General features: G+C 39.9%; 1 long non-coding RNA gene across 2 annotated transcripts in view; it reads left to right on the top strand.

Annotated features, from left to right (window-relative positions):
* Positions 1-17,884, top strand: part of LOC113598759 (uncharacterized) — a 56,076-nt gene that overhangs the window by 6,453 nt on the left and 31,739 nt on the right. Inside the window, exon 2 of one of the 2 annotated variants that reach the window (XR_003419468.2) lies at positions 16,755-16,899. This is a non-coding gene — a long non-coding RNA (uncharacterized LOC113598759). Of the gene's footprint in view, positions 1-16,736; positions 16,900-17,884 lie in introns of both variants that reach the window. The other variant, XR_003419467.2, reaches the window with a different exon arrangement.

Raw genomic sequence — 17,884 nt, 5'->3', positions numbered from 1 at the left:
AGAAAGTTAATGTCCATGCATGTTGGAGCTATGACTAATAACACCAAGTTCATATTTTTCTGGGCATTCTTTTTTTCTTATTTCCTTTTAGAAAGCTTGGAATTATAGCAGCTGATTTTAAATTTTTCCATTGAGAAATATAAATAACAATTTTCAATATCACTGTCACTAACTGAGATTTTTTTCAGCATGTATTTTTTGACCAGTGAAGTGGTTCTTACCTGCTGATAGTAAGTTGTATCATCTACCTTTTTTAAAGTAATCACTCATTTTTCATATAACTGATACTTAAAAAAAAAATTATAATTAGCCCTTACAAAGGTATCACTCCAGTAACCTTTTTTTTTTTTTTTTTTTCAAAAACTAGGCTTCATGCCCAGTGCAGAGCCAAACACAGGGCTTAAACTCAAATATCTGAGATGAAGATCTGAGCTGAGATCAAGAGTCGGATGCTTAACTGACTGAACCACCCAGGTGCCCCATTATTTCAATAACCTTTAAAGAATATTTAGAAGATATAAAATTTGAGCATTCTAGTTTTTTAAACAAAGATAATGGATAGACACTTATTTGAGTGTAAAGGAATTTTATTCCAATTTGTAGGGTTTTTTGGAAGTCATAACTTAAAATCCTCCAGTTTAGGATAAAAATGACTAAGAGAAAACAATTCTCAAAATTACTGTGTAAAATCGTCTTAATTCTTTATTATACATAATTATTTGACATGTAATGTTTGCCTTCTAAAGATTCTCTGCTGATATTAGATACATAACTTATATAGGTAATGGGCAAAGTGGTAAAAAAGAGTCTACCAACAGAAAGGAAGGTATTGAATAACAACGTGGTGGCCATTAAAATACACCAGTCAGCTGTTCTACTGCAGGAACTTGACCTCACTGCCCTAAAGATCCAGCCCTGCATTCACTAAGGTCACACTCCCCTTGGCCTGCCCTCAGCCAATGACAGAGAATGGCTGGGGCACTGCTGTTGCCCATTCCTGCAGACATAGAACTCCTCTAATGGGCAGCTTTGGCTCCAGGACTCCTCATCAGCCTGACCAAAACTTTCTGAGAACTGTGCTACAGTCTGAGATTCTTCATACCCAACCCTCCTTCCTCCTCGCTCTCCTTGCACACTCCTGAGACCTACATCGTGGTCTGAAGGCTCTTACTACTTCCTACTTCCTCTTCTTTATCTTTCAGTGATATTTCCACCAATAAATTTCTGATGCATCTCATCCCATCCTAGTGCCTTCTTCTTGGTGGATAAAGACATGTTTGTTATTCAGATCACATGAATCTGACAGCTAGGAAACAATTTGAAGAACATAATTGAGGTTTTATTAGAAACTATAGGAAAGTTGTAGCAGAGCCAGCTTAGGGAAGCCACAAGGAATTAGTGTGTACTTATTTTTCTGAATACAGAAAGACTTCTTTGAAAGACCATCATGTGTGCACATTATCTGTGGAACAGTGAGAAGCCATCTGCATCTTTAGAAAAGGTGTGATGTGCTTACAGTGAGACAGAGACCAGCATCAAGTGCTGCCTGGAAAAGAGGGCTAAGTGTATCGGCTTTATGGAGAGAGAAAGAAGAGAACACGAAACAGAAAAAGTAAAAACTAACTTAGGATTCCTGTTTTGGTAAGTCAAAGAGATAACAGCAGTGCCCACTAGAAGAAGAGAAAGAAAAGAACTATTTTTAACTCACTGGAGAAGGGGTTGGGGAAAAGGGAAGAGATGATTCACTGAACAATGTTCACCAGAATTCTCCTAAGCAGGAATGTGTCATTGTTTGGGAGAATAAATTGATGAGGTCACATCATATAAGCGAGGCCATTGAGGCTTAGATAACAAACATGTGTCAAAACATTCCAGAAGGGAGAAGCTGGGTTGCATGGACAAGGGATGGGATGCTATTGCTCCTGAGATTAACAAGGATAGAGACGAGTGAAGAACCAAAGACAGGAGGAAGAAAGAGAGGGAGAAGCCCTGGGACTAGGTAAGGGGAAGCATCAGTGAAAATCCTCAGCAGGGGGTTCCTCAAAGCCTTGTGAGAACTCTGATAAGAGCAGTGTTGCCTGTAGTTATTTGTGTTACGAGACCCCAAACCATTCCTTCATTCATCCTCTCTCCAGAAATTCATTAATGTCTGACTAAGCTACACATGCTTTTAGGGACTTGTTTTTGTTTGTTGTTTGTTTGCTTTAAGAGAAGTCAAAGCTGAGGAGTGGTTGGGTGGCTCAATCAGTTAAGCATCTGACTCTTGATCATGACTCTCAGGTCAAGATCTCATGGTTCGTGGGCTTAAGCCCTGCATCAGGCTCTGCACTGACAGCTTGGAGCCTGCTTGAGATTTTCTCTCTCTCTGTCTCTCTCTCTCTGTCTCTCTCTCTCTGTCTCTCTCTCTCTCTCTCTCTCCCTCCCCCTCCCCCACGCTCTCTTGCTCTCTCTCAAAAATAAATAAACTTTAGGGAAAAAAAAGGAAAAAAAAAAAGAGAAAGAAGTAAAAGCTGAGAGCCCCATCTGGGTCCACAGGGTAGAACAGAATCTCTAAAGTAGCAGAAGCGTGGGAAGTAGATGTGAGCAGACTTCATAAACGCTTTAGGAATTCTCAGAACTCTTGAGAAGGCTTCTGACTCCCATGGCCATGAATTTAGGGCTGGTGGTATTGAGCTCATTTGATCTGGCTCATAAGAAGACAAGGCCCTGTTCGAAGTCTGGGTGACATTTACTATCACACAACAGAACTATAGAATTCTTGAATTCATCTTATACAACATCTTTGCTCTTGATAGTTAAGGAATTGAGGCATAGAAGAGGCTTAGTTCCTTTAGAAGCAGATCCTGAGAGGATATGAGCACAAAAACTTAATTTAGGAGGTGGGAAAATGAGACTGGAAGGGAAGAATCATCAAAGGGTGTATTTTCAAGTAAACTTCCACTGTATTCAGGTAGAATCAATACTGCTGACGAACTCTGGAGCCAGTACAGAGCAAGCATTTCAGAGTTATCCTGCCCAAGGATGAGGGAGCTGGATATTTAGCTCCTACCAGTCACTAGTTGAGTGGGAAGTGGTAATTTTCTAGAACGTCTAGACTCTCCTGTGCTGGGGCAGAACTCTGGGGTTCCAGAGGTGTGAGAAGGCTCTCAAGCAGAGATGCAGGTTCCGACAATCAGAAGTGTAGCTAGCATGCATGGAAATATGATATGCCAGGGGAACTGGCAGGGCACTGACAGCATCTGCTACAGGATGGTAAAGGGACTCTCCAGGAATCTCACAGAGGAGTCACAGAGTCAGGACAGGAGACACAAGCGTTGGGGTTGGAGGTGGAGAGTGGTAGGATCTGGCTGAGACTTAGACAGACCTGGGTTTGAATCCCAGCCCTGTTCTCTAGATTCTGGGCAATCTTAGAAACCTACTTAGCCATTCTGAGCTTCCAACTGCCTCATTTGAAAACTGGGGATAACTAGCTTGCAGGGTTGGTGAAAGCTGAATACAGAAATATTTGTGAAAGAAATAGCAAATTGCCCAGAAGACACACAATAAATGGTGACTAATATTTTTTTTTAGAAAGAGAGTGAGAGGGAGAGACAGCATGTGTGAGTGGAGAGAGAGAATCTTAAGCAGGCTCCATGCCCAGCGCTGAGCCCAATGTGGGGCTCAATCCCCACCATTGAGATCATGAGATCGTGACCTGAGCCGAAATCGAGTTGGATGCTTAACCAACTGAGCCAAAATGGTGACTAATATTAATAAGTATTATTTTATTAAATAAGATGATTTTGATAGGGTCATAATTAAGAAACAAAAGGGGGGCACTTGGGTGGATCAGTCTGTTGAGTGTCCAACTTTGGCTCTGCTCAAGTCATGATCTTGCGATTCGTGGGTTCGAGCCCCAAGTCAGGCTCTGTGCTGACAGCTCAGAACCTGGAGCCTGCTTTGGATTCTGTGTTTCCCTCTCTTTCTGCCCCTCCACTGCTCATGCTCTATCTCTCTCTCTCAAAAACAAATAAACATTTAAAAAAAATTTTTTAGGGGTGCCTGGGTGGCTCAATCGGTTAAGCGGCCGACTTTGGCTCAGGTCATGATCTCACGGTCCGCGAGTTCAAGCCCCGCGTCAGGCTCTGTGCTGACAGCTCAGAGCCTGGAGCCTGTTTCAGATTCTGTGTCTCCCTCTCTCTGACCCTCCCCCATTCATGCTCTGTCTCTCTCTGTCTCAAAAATAAACATTAAAAAAAATTTAAAAAAAAATTTTTTTAAAGAAACAAAAGTATGCCTTCAGCCATACTATGGGGAATCTCCCCCTCCTTACCCCTTGACCTTTGATCTCCACCCAATTTCAGTTATTAACATTTTGTACTGATTCTAGGATAGTTTGGTGTGAAATCAAACTTGAGTCTTACACTTGATATAGAACTAAAAACAGGACTCCTTTTAGTAATGAAGACTCCTTTCTTATATATTTAAGTTGTCCAAGGATGATATAATGTTGATAGATGTTGAAGCTAGAGTAGAGATACGTAGGATTTAGTGTGTTATTCTTTCTACTTCTGTGTATGTTTGAAAAGTTCCATAACACAAAAATTCATTAAAGTTTATTCTAGTCCCATTAAAACTTTGAACTCACAACCAACATTTCTTAAAAATTAAACATCAGAAAAGTTAGACACAGATTTTTTTTATTTATCTTTTTTTTTTAATTTTTTTTTCAACGTTTATTTATTTTTGGGACAGAGAGAGACAGAGAATGAACGGGGGAGGGGCAGAGAGAGAGGGAGACACAGAATCGGAAACAGGCTCCAGGCTCTAGGCCATCAGCTCAGAGCCTGATGCGGGGCTCGAACTCACGGACCGCGAGATCGTGACCTGGCTGAAGTCGGACGCTTAACCGACTGCGCCACCCAGGCGCCCCTAGACACAGATTTTTATAAAGAAAGATGAAACTGAAAAGAATTGTATAATTTTCTGCTTTGTTATTTTTGTTAGTTTTTAGAACAAGCTAGCCTTATATACGGGGATGTAAGCATGAATGAGTGCAATTTAATCAAATTACATTTGATGACAGTTCAATAAACAAGCATTTCACTTAGGATGGGAAAAAAGAAAGAAGAGGTATCTTTTTTTTAAGTTCACAGGCCCCTATTTAAGGATATATTTCTGTAATGACTTATCATTAAGAGAAACAGTGGAGGGGGGAGATGAACTTAAGATCAAAGTTAAAAGTTCTTCTTAGACTTTTCTCTGGACACATTATATGTATTTTTTTGGTTTTTTGTTTGTTTTTTGAACTAGTGGTCCATATGCTTTGGAAGGTAACTTTACAGCCAGATCTACTTTGTTTTCTCAAAACCATCCTTTCCGTTATCTGGGTGAATCAGATTTTAGAATTAAATAGTGATTTTTCTTTTTTTAGTTTTTTTTTATGTTTATTTATTTTTGAGAGAGAGACAGAATATGAGTGGGGGAGGGGCAGAGAGAGAGGGAGACATAGAATCTGAAGCAGGCTCCAAGCTCTGAGCTGTCAGCATAGAGCCCAACGCAGGGCTCAAACTCGTGAACCACGAGATCATGACCTGAGCTGAAGTTGGACACTTAACCAACTGAGCCACCCAGGGACACCTGTAATTTTTCTTTTTACTATTAAGTCATAAATAAATTACTAATATCGAAGGCTGAGAGACCTGAACATCAAGAAGGAGGGAGATAGTATGAGATACACAAAAGTGAGAATAATTGTTTAGAATTTTTTCAGTTTATTTATTTTCAGAGAGAAAGAAGTGGGGAGGGGCAGAGAGAGAGAGGGACAGAGAGAATCCCAAGCAGGCTCTGCACTGTCAGCACAGAGCCCAACATGGGACTCCATCTCACAAACCAAGAGATCATGATATGACCCAAGATCGAGAGTCAGGTGCTTAACCAACTGAGCCACCGAGGCGCCCCTAGAATTTTCAAGTTATTGTGCAATATCTCTTACAGCAATTCTCCCTCTAAACCAGTTCTTCCCTCAGTCATATTATTCAGTGCCCAGCACTGTGGGAAGTCAACAGTGAACAAAACAGTCAAAACTATTGCCCTCAGGGAGCGTATGTTTTCCTGGGGAGATACAATAAACACAATCAATACGTGAAATATATGGTATTTTACAAGGTGACAATTACTATAGAGGAAAAGAAAGTAGGGACGGGAGATCAGGAGGGTTGGAGGAAAAATTAATAAATATAACCACAGAGTGGTGGAGCAGTGACTATCTGCAGAAAAGTGCCCCAGGCAGAGGTAAACACAAAGTGAAGCCTCCTGCTGAGGGGCTGGAATGGTCAAGGAACAGCCTGGGGACGAGTGTGGCTGGAGAAAGGGAGAGAAGAGTAGATAAGGTCGTAAATGTTGCTGAAAGTTTGTTTCAGTGGAACATTAGTCCTTTAGACAATTTGGGAAATACTATAGTCTCTGTTCCTTTTGCAGAATCACATCATCTGCACGTTACATGAACTAAGTCCTGCCAAAAGCAATCTGTTTAACATTTATAACCCATGCAATGGACTCAATATTTGTATTCCTCCCAAATTCATATGTTTTAATCCTAACACCCAGTGTGATGGTATTTGCTGGTGGGGACTCTGGCAAGTGATTAGGTCATGAGGACGGAGCCCCCATGACTGGGCTTAGTGCCACAACCCCAGAGGACTGTCTCACTCTTTCTGCCATGTTGAGGACACAGCCAGAAGACAGCCAGCCGGCTGTGAACCAAGAATCAGGCCCTCACCAGCACTGAATCTGCTGGCTCCTTGATCTTGGATTTTCGGCCTTCAGAACTGAGAAATAACTGCTTGCTGTGTAAGTCACCCAGGATATCATAATAATTTGAACAGACCAAAACAACCCAACATTTCTCAAACTTTCCTGACCACAGATCTCTCCTACATCAAACACCTATTTTTGGGATACACATTTTGAGAAAGATTTTTCTAGCTTATAAACTCTTACAACAAAGTGGATTCTTCTTTGTATCTGGTTACATACATTCTCAGTAAATACTTGTTGAATGGATCAACCCTCATCAGGCCACAATTACCTAATGCACAAGCTTATTGTGCCTTAAAGGAAAATGCCAAACTAGTCATTTCCTTTAGGTCCTGTTTCCATGTGCAGTGGGTGCATAAGCCTTCAGTCTCCTTTAGTAAACCTACTGGGCATTTTCCCTCCCCTGTCCTTTCCTGGGTGAGTAAGTTAGGAAGTCCAGCAGCCTGAATATACTCAGTTCAAGTGACTAGCAGATACTTCTGTGGCTCAGCCAATTCTGTTTTTACTACAGTCTTTTACTATCGTCTTTTACTCCCGTCTTTTTTTTTTCTTTTTTCAGAGAGAGCACGAGTTGGGGAGAGGGGCAGAGGGAGAGAGAGAAAGAGAAAGAGAAAGAGAGAATCGTAAGCAGACTCCATGCTCAGCACAGAGCCTGATGCAGGGCTTGATCCCACACCCCTGGGATCAAGACCTGAGCTGGAATCAAGAGTCAGATGCTCAACTGACTGAGCCACTCAGGTGCCCTGTTTTTACCACATTCTTGACCTGAAGTATCAGATACTCTCCTGGTTATTAAAGAATAAGCCTATCATTGTTTCCCCAATTGGCTTAGTCCCTCCATCAGCAAGGGAGCCCCAGAGGGGAAAAGGAGGAAGTAATGGAATTTGGCAAAACCTCACACTAACAATAGGCACTCCTCATTCTTCTCCTTCAGGCACAGGTAATAGATAGTTAATTTATGTGTACCATATATCCACAGTTTAAATAATTAACAATAAACTAGAAGTGCTTTCAAGAGGCTTATGGAGTATATGTACTATTTCCATTTCTAAGGACATTACATTTATTTCTGAATAGTTAAGAAATTTACAAAATAACAGATACCAATTTAAGTCCTGAAGAATGACCTCTTGTTAAGATAGCAATAACTGCATGAATATCCTTTTTTTAAATTAATTTTATTTATTTATTTTTTAGAGAGAGAGAGGACAAGAGGGGCAGAGAGAGAGAGAGAGGGAGAGAGAGAATCTTAAGCAGCCTCCATGCTCATCACGGAGCCGGATGTGGGACTCAATCGCAGGACCCTGAGTTCATGACCTGAGCCAAAATCATGAGTTGGATACTAAACTGAATGAGATACCCAAGTACCCTAACTGCATGAATATTCTTAAAGCACTTAGTGCTAGCCCATGCCTCCTTCGCTCACAACTGGTTATATATTTACTAAGACTATTCCATTGCCAACCATCTAGGGGATTCACATTCCCACAGGGGACTACACTCTTCAGCTGGTTTCATGTGTACATAGTTTGTAAAAAAAAAAAAAAAAAAAAGGCATCAATTAGTATGGACTTCAGTAGCAAATATCATAGCTCTTAGCAATGTGTCACCTGTGTGACTTTTTTGTTTGTTTCAACCACAGAACTAAGAATATAAAGTTATGTGTATGCTTGTATTGTGTGTGTATGTTTTATATATAAAACTAGGAAAGCATCAAGGCTTTTTGTATTGACTGTTCCCCGACCAGTCTTTTAAAATTTCTGACATAGGAGCCTTGTCTTCTACTAGAATTATTTCTAAATAAAAATGGGAATCTAAGTTTTCCTTCATCAATGTACTCCTCATAGAAATTTTCCTAGGTTCATGAAGTGGGGCAGGGCATATATGAGGATGTTGATCGATGGTTTGTGGTAGTGGAGAGTTGAAGATAACCTGGATGCTCATCATTTGGAGAATTAATGTTAAATGTAGTAGACACATGTAATGAATTACCACACAGTGGTGAGAAATACATGAAAATGTACTGTTAAGTGAAAAATGTGAGAAAGAGTACAATACTCCTTATGTAAATTAAAAGCACATACCTACAAACAGCACTACATACTTCTCAAAGTCCTATATCTATTCAAAGACATTTTTAAAACATTAAAAGTGACTGTCAGACATCCAGGGCTTGGATCAGCTGGGGTCCTCAGGCATCTTTCTCAGGCATCTTTCTTGGGCATATTTCTATGTAGTCTCTCTATATAGTCTTTCTTTTTATCTGGTTAAATAGTCTTTATAGTCTTTCCAGTGTGGTGACCTCAAGATGACCGGACTTCTTACAGAGTGTGCTTTCAGAGTTATATAGTACTGGTTCTCAAACTTTGTCATACAACAGAATCTCAGGAGGGGTTTTAGAAACACGTATGTCTGAGAGACACCCCAGAGTTTCTGGATTCAGTAGGTTGGGTTGTGGTCCAAGAGGTTGAATTTCTAACAAGTGCCCAGGTAATGCTGACATTGCTGATACTAGACTGACACTTTTTGAGAACCAAGCTATAGAGGAAAGCATCTGAAAGCTCAGGGAGATAGGACTCTTGAAATGCTTTGAGCATATTCAATATTTTCAGCCATCTCCTAACCATACCCCTCCAAGAGGCCTCAAGGTCCCCTTGTCACCAAGGCATTAAGAAATGCATTGAGAAGGGGGCATCGCCATCTTCCATAGCCCTAGGGTAGCTATCCTGAGCAAACCATAGATGATGGCAGAAGATGCTTCAGTGGATTGGGTTCCCTGATCTCAGTGACAAAAAGTAGAATTCCAAAGTAGTAGATGCTGGTGATGCCATCACAAGTACTTGAACCAACACATTAAATTCAGAATTCCATGTGAGCACACCATGGCAAAGAATTCAGCCCAATCAAGCCTTCTAGTTCATCCTCCTCGAGTGAATGCCATTAGAACTCATTCCCATAAATGTTCCTCACACTTCTGACAATAGAATTTGGTGAGGTACTATAACTGTTGCAGCAGAAATTATGCCCTGATATTTTTTTATCTGGACCGTGTTATGATATAACTCTTATATGCAAACACAGGGACAATAAAAAATAGTGACGGGATAGGTCCTAACAAGAATCAGTATCAGTTTGTGCAACAGATGCCTAAGGTGCAGTCATTGAAAGACTTTGATGCAAAATTAGGCAGATTTCCTGAAGAGCAGGAGAGGACTCCTCTGCCAAAGGAAATTCTCAAAGATTGGAGGATTTATATCTCTCAGCTTCACACGTATCTGCCCAAATATCTATATCAACCCCCTTCTTGCCAGCACCCTTACTTTAATCTGAGAGATCAAGTAGAACAGAGCATTTCATTGATGTTGCAACTCTGCAGGCCTTCTAATCAGGCCTTGGGGCTCAGGTTCAGCCATATTTACTCTGCAACCTACAGGAGAGGAAGGACTCTTTCAAAGTTGCCATGGAGGCTTTTTGATTCTCCATGCATGTTCTCAGCTGGACATTCATAGTTTTCACTCCTCTTTCTCCTTATGTACACCATCTAGGAGAGAAGAAGTCAGCTAATGCTACTATCTTTATTATCATTATTGATCATACATGATAACATTTTCTTCATAGTGATAGCTAAGATACAGTAGCAGTTATGTGGAGCTGAGACCAAAGATCTGGATACTCTGGCAGTGGTTACAGACAGCAGTGTTGCTATCTGGGAATTGAACCTTGACCTAGCCAGGTGGGGAAGGGAAGCTGGGAAGCCTGGGACTCTGTGGTGAGGCCAGTCTGTACCATGAGGAGCTGAAATGATACCATGTTAGGGACATCATTTGGACAGAAGCAAACCCTTTCCACAGTAAATCTTCCACACTCCCCAAATTAGATCCACAGGATTCCCACCTATTAGGATCAATCAGTGGGATTATAATCCAAGAACATCATATGAGAAAACAAACTACAATGTAACGCCAACAAACAACAGATTTTGAACCCAAGGATTACAGATATTAGAATTTTATTAAGTCTAGAATATGAAGTAGTTATACAAAGAAGGTCTAAAAAATGAAGAATGACTCACAAATATGATCAACCAAACAGTGGCATTTTTAAATAACTTGTAGAAACTGAAAATATATTTGTTGAAAAAAAGATCTCAATTAATTATTAAATAGCAGATTGTATACAACTGAAAAGCACCTGAGGGCTAGCTACTGGCTGAGATCGATGCAAACAAAGTGTTCAGAGTTCATCATAGAAAAACAAGAGAGAAAACATGAACAGGACTATGATCGTTCATTTTATGTGTCAACTTGGCTGGGCTGTAGTACTCAGATATTTGGTTAGACATTATTCTAGGTGTGTCTGTGAAGGTAGTTTTTAGATCAGATTAGCATTTATATCAGTAGACTTTTAATAAAGCATAATATGGGTGGATTTTATCCAAACAGTTGAAGGCCTTGATAGAAAAAACTGACCTCCTTGATGAAGAGGGAATTCTGCCAGCAGACTGCCTTTGGACTCCAACTACAACTCTTCCCTGGGTCACCAGCTTGCTTACCCACCCTACAGATTTTGGACTCTCCAAGCTTCCCTCTCCCTCACTTTCTCTTTCTCTCTCTTTCTCTCTCTCTCCTACCTCCCCATGAGGTGTGGGGTGTGTGTGTGTGTGTGTGTGTGTGTGTGTGTGTGTGTGTGTGTGTACCTCCTATGGGTTCTGTTACTCTAGAGAATCTTGACTAATAAAAGGACACTAAAGAATTGGGAGAGTAGGGGCACCTGGGTGGCTCAGTCAGTTAAGCATCTGACTTAAGCTCAGGTCATGATCTCCCGGTTTGTGAGTTCAAGCCCTGCATTGGGCTCTGTGCTGGCAGCCTGGAGCCTGCTTCAGATTCTGTGTCTCCCTCTCTCTCTGCCCCTCCACTGTTTGTGCTCTCTCTCCCCCTCTCTCTCTCTCAAAAATAAGTAAACATTAAAAAATTTTTAAAGAATTGGGAGAGTTAAATGAGAGAGCTTAACATATATAAAATGAGAGTCTTAGAAGAGAATAGATACAACAGAGAAGAAGAAATGTTTAGCAAAGTACTAACTAAAACATTTCCAGAATTGATTAAAAACATGGATCTACAGATTAAAAAACATACAAGCAGTATAACAAGTAACAAAAAGAAACCCACACCTAGATACATGGTAGTAAAATTACAGAACACTAAAAACAAAGAGAAGATCTTTAAAAAGCAGAATTAAAAGGAACACAAAGGAACAGCGATTAGAAAGACACATACTTCTCAATAGCAACAAAGGATTCTGAGGACAGTGGAATAATATCATGGTGGTGAGAGGAAATAACCAACCTCAAAATTGGTACCTAGCAAAACTATTTCTTTAAGAATGCAAGTGAGGAGCACCTGGGTGGCTTAGTCAGTTGAGTGTCTGGCTCTTGATTTCAGCTCAGATCATGATCCCAGAATCTTGGGATCAAGCCCCATGTCAGGCTCCATGCTGAGCGTTGAGCCTGCTTGAGATTCTCTTCTTCTCTCCTTTTGCTCCTCTCCCAGTCTCTCTCTCTAAAATTAAAAAAAAAAAATTAAAAAAAGAATGCAAGTGAAATAAAGACATTTGCAAATAAGCAAAATCTGATAACTTCCTACTAAAGGAGCTACTAGAAGATGTAATTTGGGAAGAAGGAAAATGATACTACAAGAGGGGTCTAAGATTCTGGAAAGGGTGGTAAATTAATAAAATGATAAACATAAATATAAATCCAAACAAAAATTTTCTCTATAAAATAATGATGATACTTTCTTTTAAAAAAAATTTTTTTGTAATATTTTACTTTAGTTTTTGAGAGACAGAGCACAACAGAGTATGAGCAAGGAGGAGCAGAAAGAGAGAGGGAGACACAGAATCCAAAGCAGGCTCCAGGCTCCTGGCTGTCAGCACAGAGCCCAATGTGGGGCTCAAACTCATGAACCATGAGATCATGACCTCAGCCAGAGTAGGACACTTAATCAGCTGAGCCACCCAGGCACCCCTAATGATGATAGTTTCTAATTTTAAGTACTTAAAAAAAAAAAAAAAAGAACTAAAATGCTGGACTATATTAGTATACCAGACAGGGAAGTGATTGGAGTTGGTGTGATAAGGTCTTTGTGTGTACAGGAGGGAGGCACATTGCTCTTATCTTAAGAAGGATAAGTAGGGGTGCCTGGGTGGCTCAATCGGTTGGGCAACCGACTTCAGCTCAGATCATGATCTCACAGCTCGTGAGTTCGAGCCCCGCGTTGGGCTCTGTGCTGACATCTCAGAGCCTGGAGCCTGCTTCGGATTCTGTGTCTATCTCTCTGCCGCTAACCCACTTGCATTCTGTCTCTGTCTCTCTCAAAAATAAATAAACATTTAAAAAAATTAAAAAAAAAGAAGGATAAGTAATTGTTTTTCAGAGACAAACACTACATGAATGAAAATAATGTATACATTCAGCATATGTGGAGGAGGAAAATGGAATAAGAAAAAAGCAAAAATAAATAATTCCTAACAACTAAAATCAATCTGTCCAAAACAAATAAGGACAAAACTAGAAGCACAGAAGTGGAACAAAAATAGATGTCAAAAAATTAAGATGTAAAGATAAATCCCAATATACCAATTATCGTAACAAAAAAATGTAAGTGGTTTAAATCCAATAGCTGAAATATCTCTTTCTCTCGGTGCTTTTTATATCCCTATAGAGTTATGGATTTTATTGAATACATTGTAATTAATTATATCCTCATTTTTTTTTTTGGTCCTCAAATTATCCCAAAATTTGGCCTATGGGAGTTTCTTCTGGCTGACTTTTGTATCTTTTTGACATCATCCAATTAGTCTTTGAGTGTTTGCCTGCTTTCTGTCATAAGAAAAAGGGAAAAGTCAAAAGAAAGTACTGCTTTACAGAAGAATGCAGGCTAATAAATGCAGTACTATAGCATTAGAATAATCATCATTTTGTGATTCCCAATGTATTATCTGATAAGGGGAAAAATTATAAAAACCATTACATATTGGTGAGGAAAAATATATTCTCAGAGGGCAAAATTTCATCCCACTGATCATCTAGTAGTGAACAGAAAATGTGGGTTCATCATGGAGATTTCCAGGAGATAGTAAGAACTAACTTGTCATTAGTTGTGTCATACCTGGTGTAGTCAGATCATCAGTATACTATATCACCTATGAAGAAGTCCTACCAATAATGATTAATCTGATTCTACTTAAGCATTAAGACACAACTTCTGGGGGAGCCTGACTGGCACAGTCAATTGAGCATCCTTCTTTGGCTCAGGTCATGGTCTCATGGTTCCTGAGTTACTGCCTCTGCTGTCAGAGGGGAGCCCACTTCATATCCTCTGTTCCCCTCTCTCTCTGTGCACCTGCCCTGCTCATGCGCTCGCTCGCTCTCTCTCTCTCTCAATAATAAATAAACATACAAAATTTAAAAAATAAAAAGACACAACTTCTGGCCATCCTCCTGCCCCACCCCACCCCCACATGAGCAATGGTTGATTACTTCTACAGACCAACTCTCACTCTCCAGCAATGGTGAACCACCTCTAGAGACCACACCTATCATGCCCACACCTTTTGCACTGGTAGGTATTTTAACAGACTAGGTCTGATCACACCCTCTCATAAATTGCTTCACCACTGGAAGGCTTTTGAAGAGGACTTTCCCTCTGAAGAGGTCTGAATCTCAGCCTTGGCAGTGAGAGGTTGGGGGGGCTAAGCACCTGCTACTTCTGGACTTCTCACTTTCATCTTTCACTTCTTTTAGTAGATAACTACCTTCTTCTACTTAATAATTCTTTATATTAAATTTTCCTTGTGCAAATAATTGGTGTGATTTCTCTTCCTGGAAGTACCCTGACTTATGATACCATATAAGAAACAAGAGCAGTATTCATAATACACGAATGACCCCTACAAATCAATGTGAAAAATACAATATAACAGAAAAATCAATAAAAGGTGTATATAGGCTTTTCATAGAAGAATAAAATTAATGTCCAATACACATACAAAACATAAAAAATGTCCATTTCATTAGCATGTCACTTCACAGTGATGTTGGACAGATGTTAGATGCATGGAAACACGTCACTGGTGAGAGGCAGTCCAATTTGGCAATATCTCTAAAAGATGAACATTGTTATAGCAGGTGGCCCAGTAGTCTCACTCCTGACTATGTACCCAAGAGAAGCTCTGGGCATATACCCACCAGGAGACACAAGAAGTCTCCTACCTCAGTATTCATAATAGAAGGTAGGGAGGAAAAGGAAAAAAACAAATGTCCATAGAGATAGCAGCAGCATGGATGAATAAATTGTGGTGCATTCACATAACTGAATATCACAAAGATGTTAATATGAACTCTGAAAAATGCAACACAATTGATTACTTTTGGAGATATAATATTGAGTGAAGAAAGCAAGTCCAAGAAGATCGCTTACAATATACTACTATATGAGCGTTTTAAAGTTCAAAAACAAGCAAAACTGAACAATGTATCATTAAGCATCAGAGACATATGTGTTAAAACTGCATTAAGCACATAATATACATTGAATTACATGTCAAATAATGTATTTTTTAAAAATAATAAAGAGACATATAACAACGCTCTACGCAAGGCTGTGATAAACAGAATGAGTCACACACACGATACTCTGCCCAGAAACGTAAAGAGAGTCAGTAGTAATAAATGACAATGATGGTGTGAGTCATGGAACTAGACTGAACTAGATTCTTTTTTACCAAATCCATAAGCAAAAATCTGAAAATGATAAATTAGCAAGAAACACATCAGCGTTTTATTTTGAGATAAAGGTGGAAAGGAATGCAAGAGGAAGGGGGAAACATTAACATAGTTGCATTTGTAGATGGGATACAAGGAGGGGCCAAGGCTTGTTACCCTACATCCTTGTCCTTCCTTGGGTTGGTTTTTCTTTTTAAAAATAACTTTGTTTATGTATGGGCCTTAATAAAACATTTTTAATTGTGTAAAAAAAAAATTTAGAAAACCATGAAAGAAATGCTTGGGATTAGAGTGTAGACAGCCTGGGGATGGGAGTTGGAGTCCTGGAGATCAGGAGCACCGGGCGCTGGAAGACTTGGATTCTAATCCGGACTCTGCCACCAAAGGGTTGGGTTCCTTTGGTAAGCAATTAAACTTTCTGGTGAGACCACCTCATCAGTACAATGTGAGAGTTTGACTAGGTCATCATTAAAGTCCATTCCAGTTCTAAAATTCAATTTTTCTACTATTACTCAAAGTAGCATTATAAATCTGACCATAATGTTATCTTTTTTAATGTTTATTTATTTTTGAGAGAGAGAGAAAGACGGTGAGAGAGAGAGAGAGAGCACACGTGCGTATGCGCCCACACAGAGGGAGAAGGGCACAGAGAATTGATTTGGGCTCAGACTAGTGAAACCTGAATCATGACCTGAGCTGAAGTCAGAGACTTAACCGACTGAGTCACCCAGCATCCCCCCTCGTAATGTTATTATCTTTTAGTGAGCACTCACACGGGCCCTTCAACACCATCTCTGTTAGACTTTCCATGCCTGTGGCCATGGGAACATTTGCTGAGAAAAAGTCCCTTTACACTGGGGATCTCCCAAAAGTAATGGGAGACAGCTCCCCTTGTGTTCTCTGCTGTAAGGCCTGTCAAGAAGTTTGTTCTTGAGACAGGAAGGAAGGAGGGCTTGGAGACGCAGAGTGCTGCACATAAGTCTACCTCTCTTCAATCTCCCTGACTCAATATTAGAACTCTTTTATCTTGCTGGAGGAACAATTTAGTTGCCTGTTCCACACCTCTTCTGCTTCACACCTGGATTGTACACTTTGAAATTCAAGGCTTAAGAAAATAGCACATCCTACATTAAGGTTTTTCTTCTTTCTTAAGGTCTTCTCCTTTCTTAAGGTTCTGGAGGATCTACCTACTCTGAAATCACTACCCCACAAGAGCAATGGTCTCAGGGGAGAGAGTCTGTCAGCCTGGAGGAGTGAGTGCACCCAGATACCAGGTGAATCCTCACTCTTGCTGAGCCAAAGAGACTGAGGCACAAGTAATCCCACTATTGACACTTCAACAGTACTCTCCAGGCTCCACTTTTGGCCCATCTTTTAGACCTATTTTCATTTGAATTTTCCTAACAACAAAACAAAACAAAACAAAACAAAAGCACTCATGGTAATTCTTGATTCTCAAAGAAAATTGAGGGTTTGAATTTTAAAATTGAAGTTAATCTTTTATATCAGTATTCCTGGTGAATCATCTGCCACAAACCATGTACTGTACTACTTATTGGTTATGTTTATCATTCTATTCTGTATCCTTACAGGCCCTGGGTACCCATAAAACAAAATTATACCACTCAGAATCACTCTGGGCAATTTTAACTCAGCCTTCTAGGATATTTTGTTGTTTGGGTTGTTGTTTTCATATTTCTAATCCCATTAGAAGTTGTGATTAAGTGTGCCTGTCTAGCTTCTATTTCTTTTTTATAACCATGTCACCTAGAGTGGCTTTTATGATATATTTTTCCCAGTGAAATTTAATTATATGAGCTCATGGTTATAGTTTAGAGAAAGCTTATATGAGTGACTAACTTCAACCAAACTACACGAGAGTCATAAATCCCTACAGCCTATGCTTGGGTTATGAGAGAAAAATTCATGGCAAGTTGTTTTTGTAGTTCATCCAGATTGTAGTTGATTTTGTCAAGTCTACCGCACATGCAATTGCAAGATGATAAGGATCTATTATTTTGAAAGTGAAGCCATCATGGTTTTGATTTCACTTCATTTAACGCAAGTATTTATCAGACGCTTGTTTTGTGCGAAGGATTGTGGGCACTGTCAGGGTACCAAAATGAGTAAAACAGAATGGCTGCTTTCCAACATGGGAAGCTTTCTTCTAAAGCAGATGAAAACAAATGCTATAGAGTAACAAAACCAAATATGGTGACAGCATGGAAGGAGAGAGGCTTCATTTCACCCCAGGGATTTTGGTAGGCTTTTGGGAGGAAATAAGATTCGACTGCATCCTTG

This window comes from Acinonyx jubatus, chromosome B2 (assembly GCF_027475565.1).
Source record: "Acinonyx jubatus isolate Ajub_Pintada_27869175 chromosome B2, VMU_Ajub_asm_v1.0, whole genome shotgun sequence".
NCBI classification, from domain to species: Eukaryota; Metazoa; Chordata; class Mammalia; order Carnivora; family Felidae; genus Acinonyx; species Acinonyx jubatus.
This window is presented reverse-complemented; position numbering and strand designations above follow the sequence as displayed.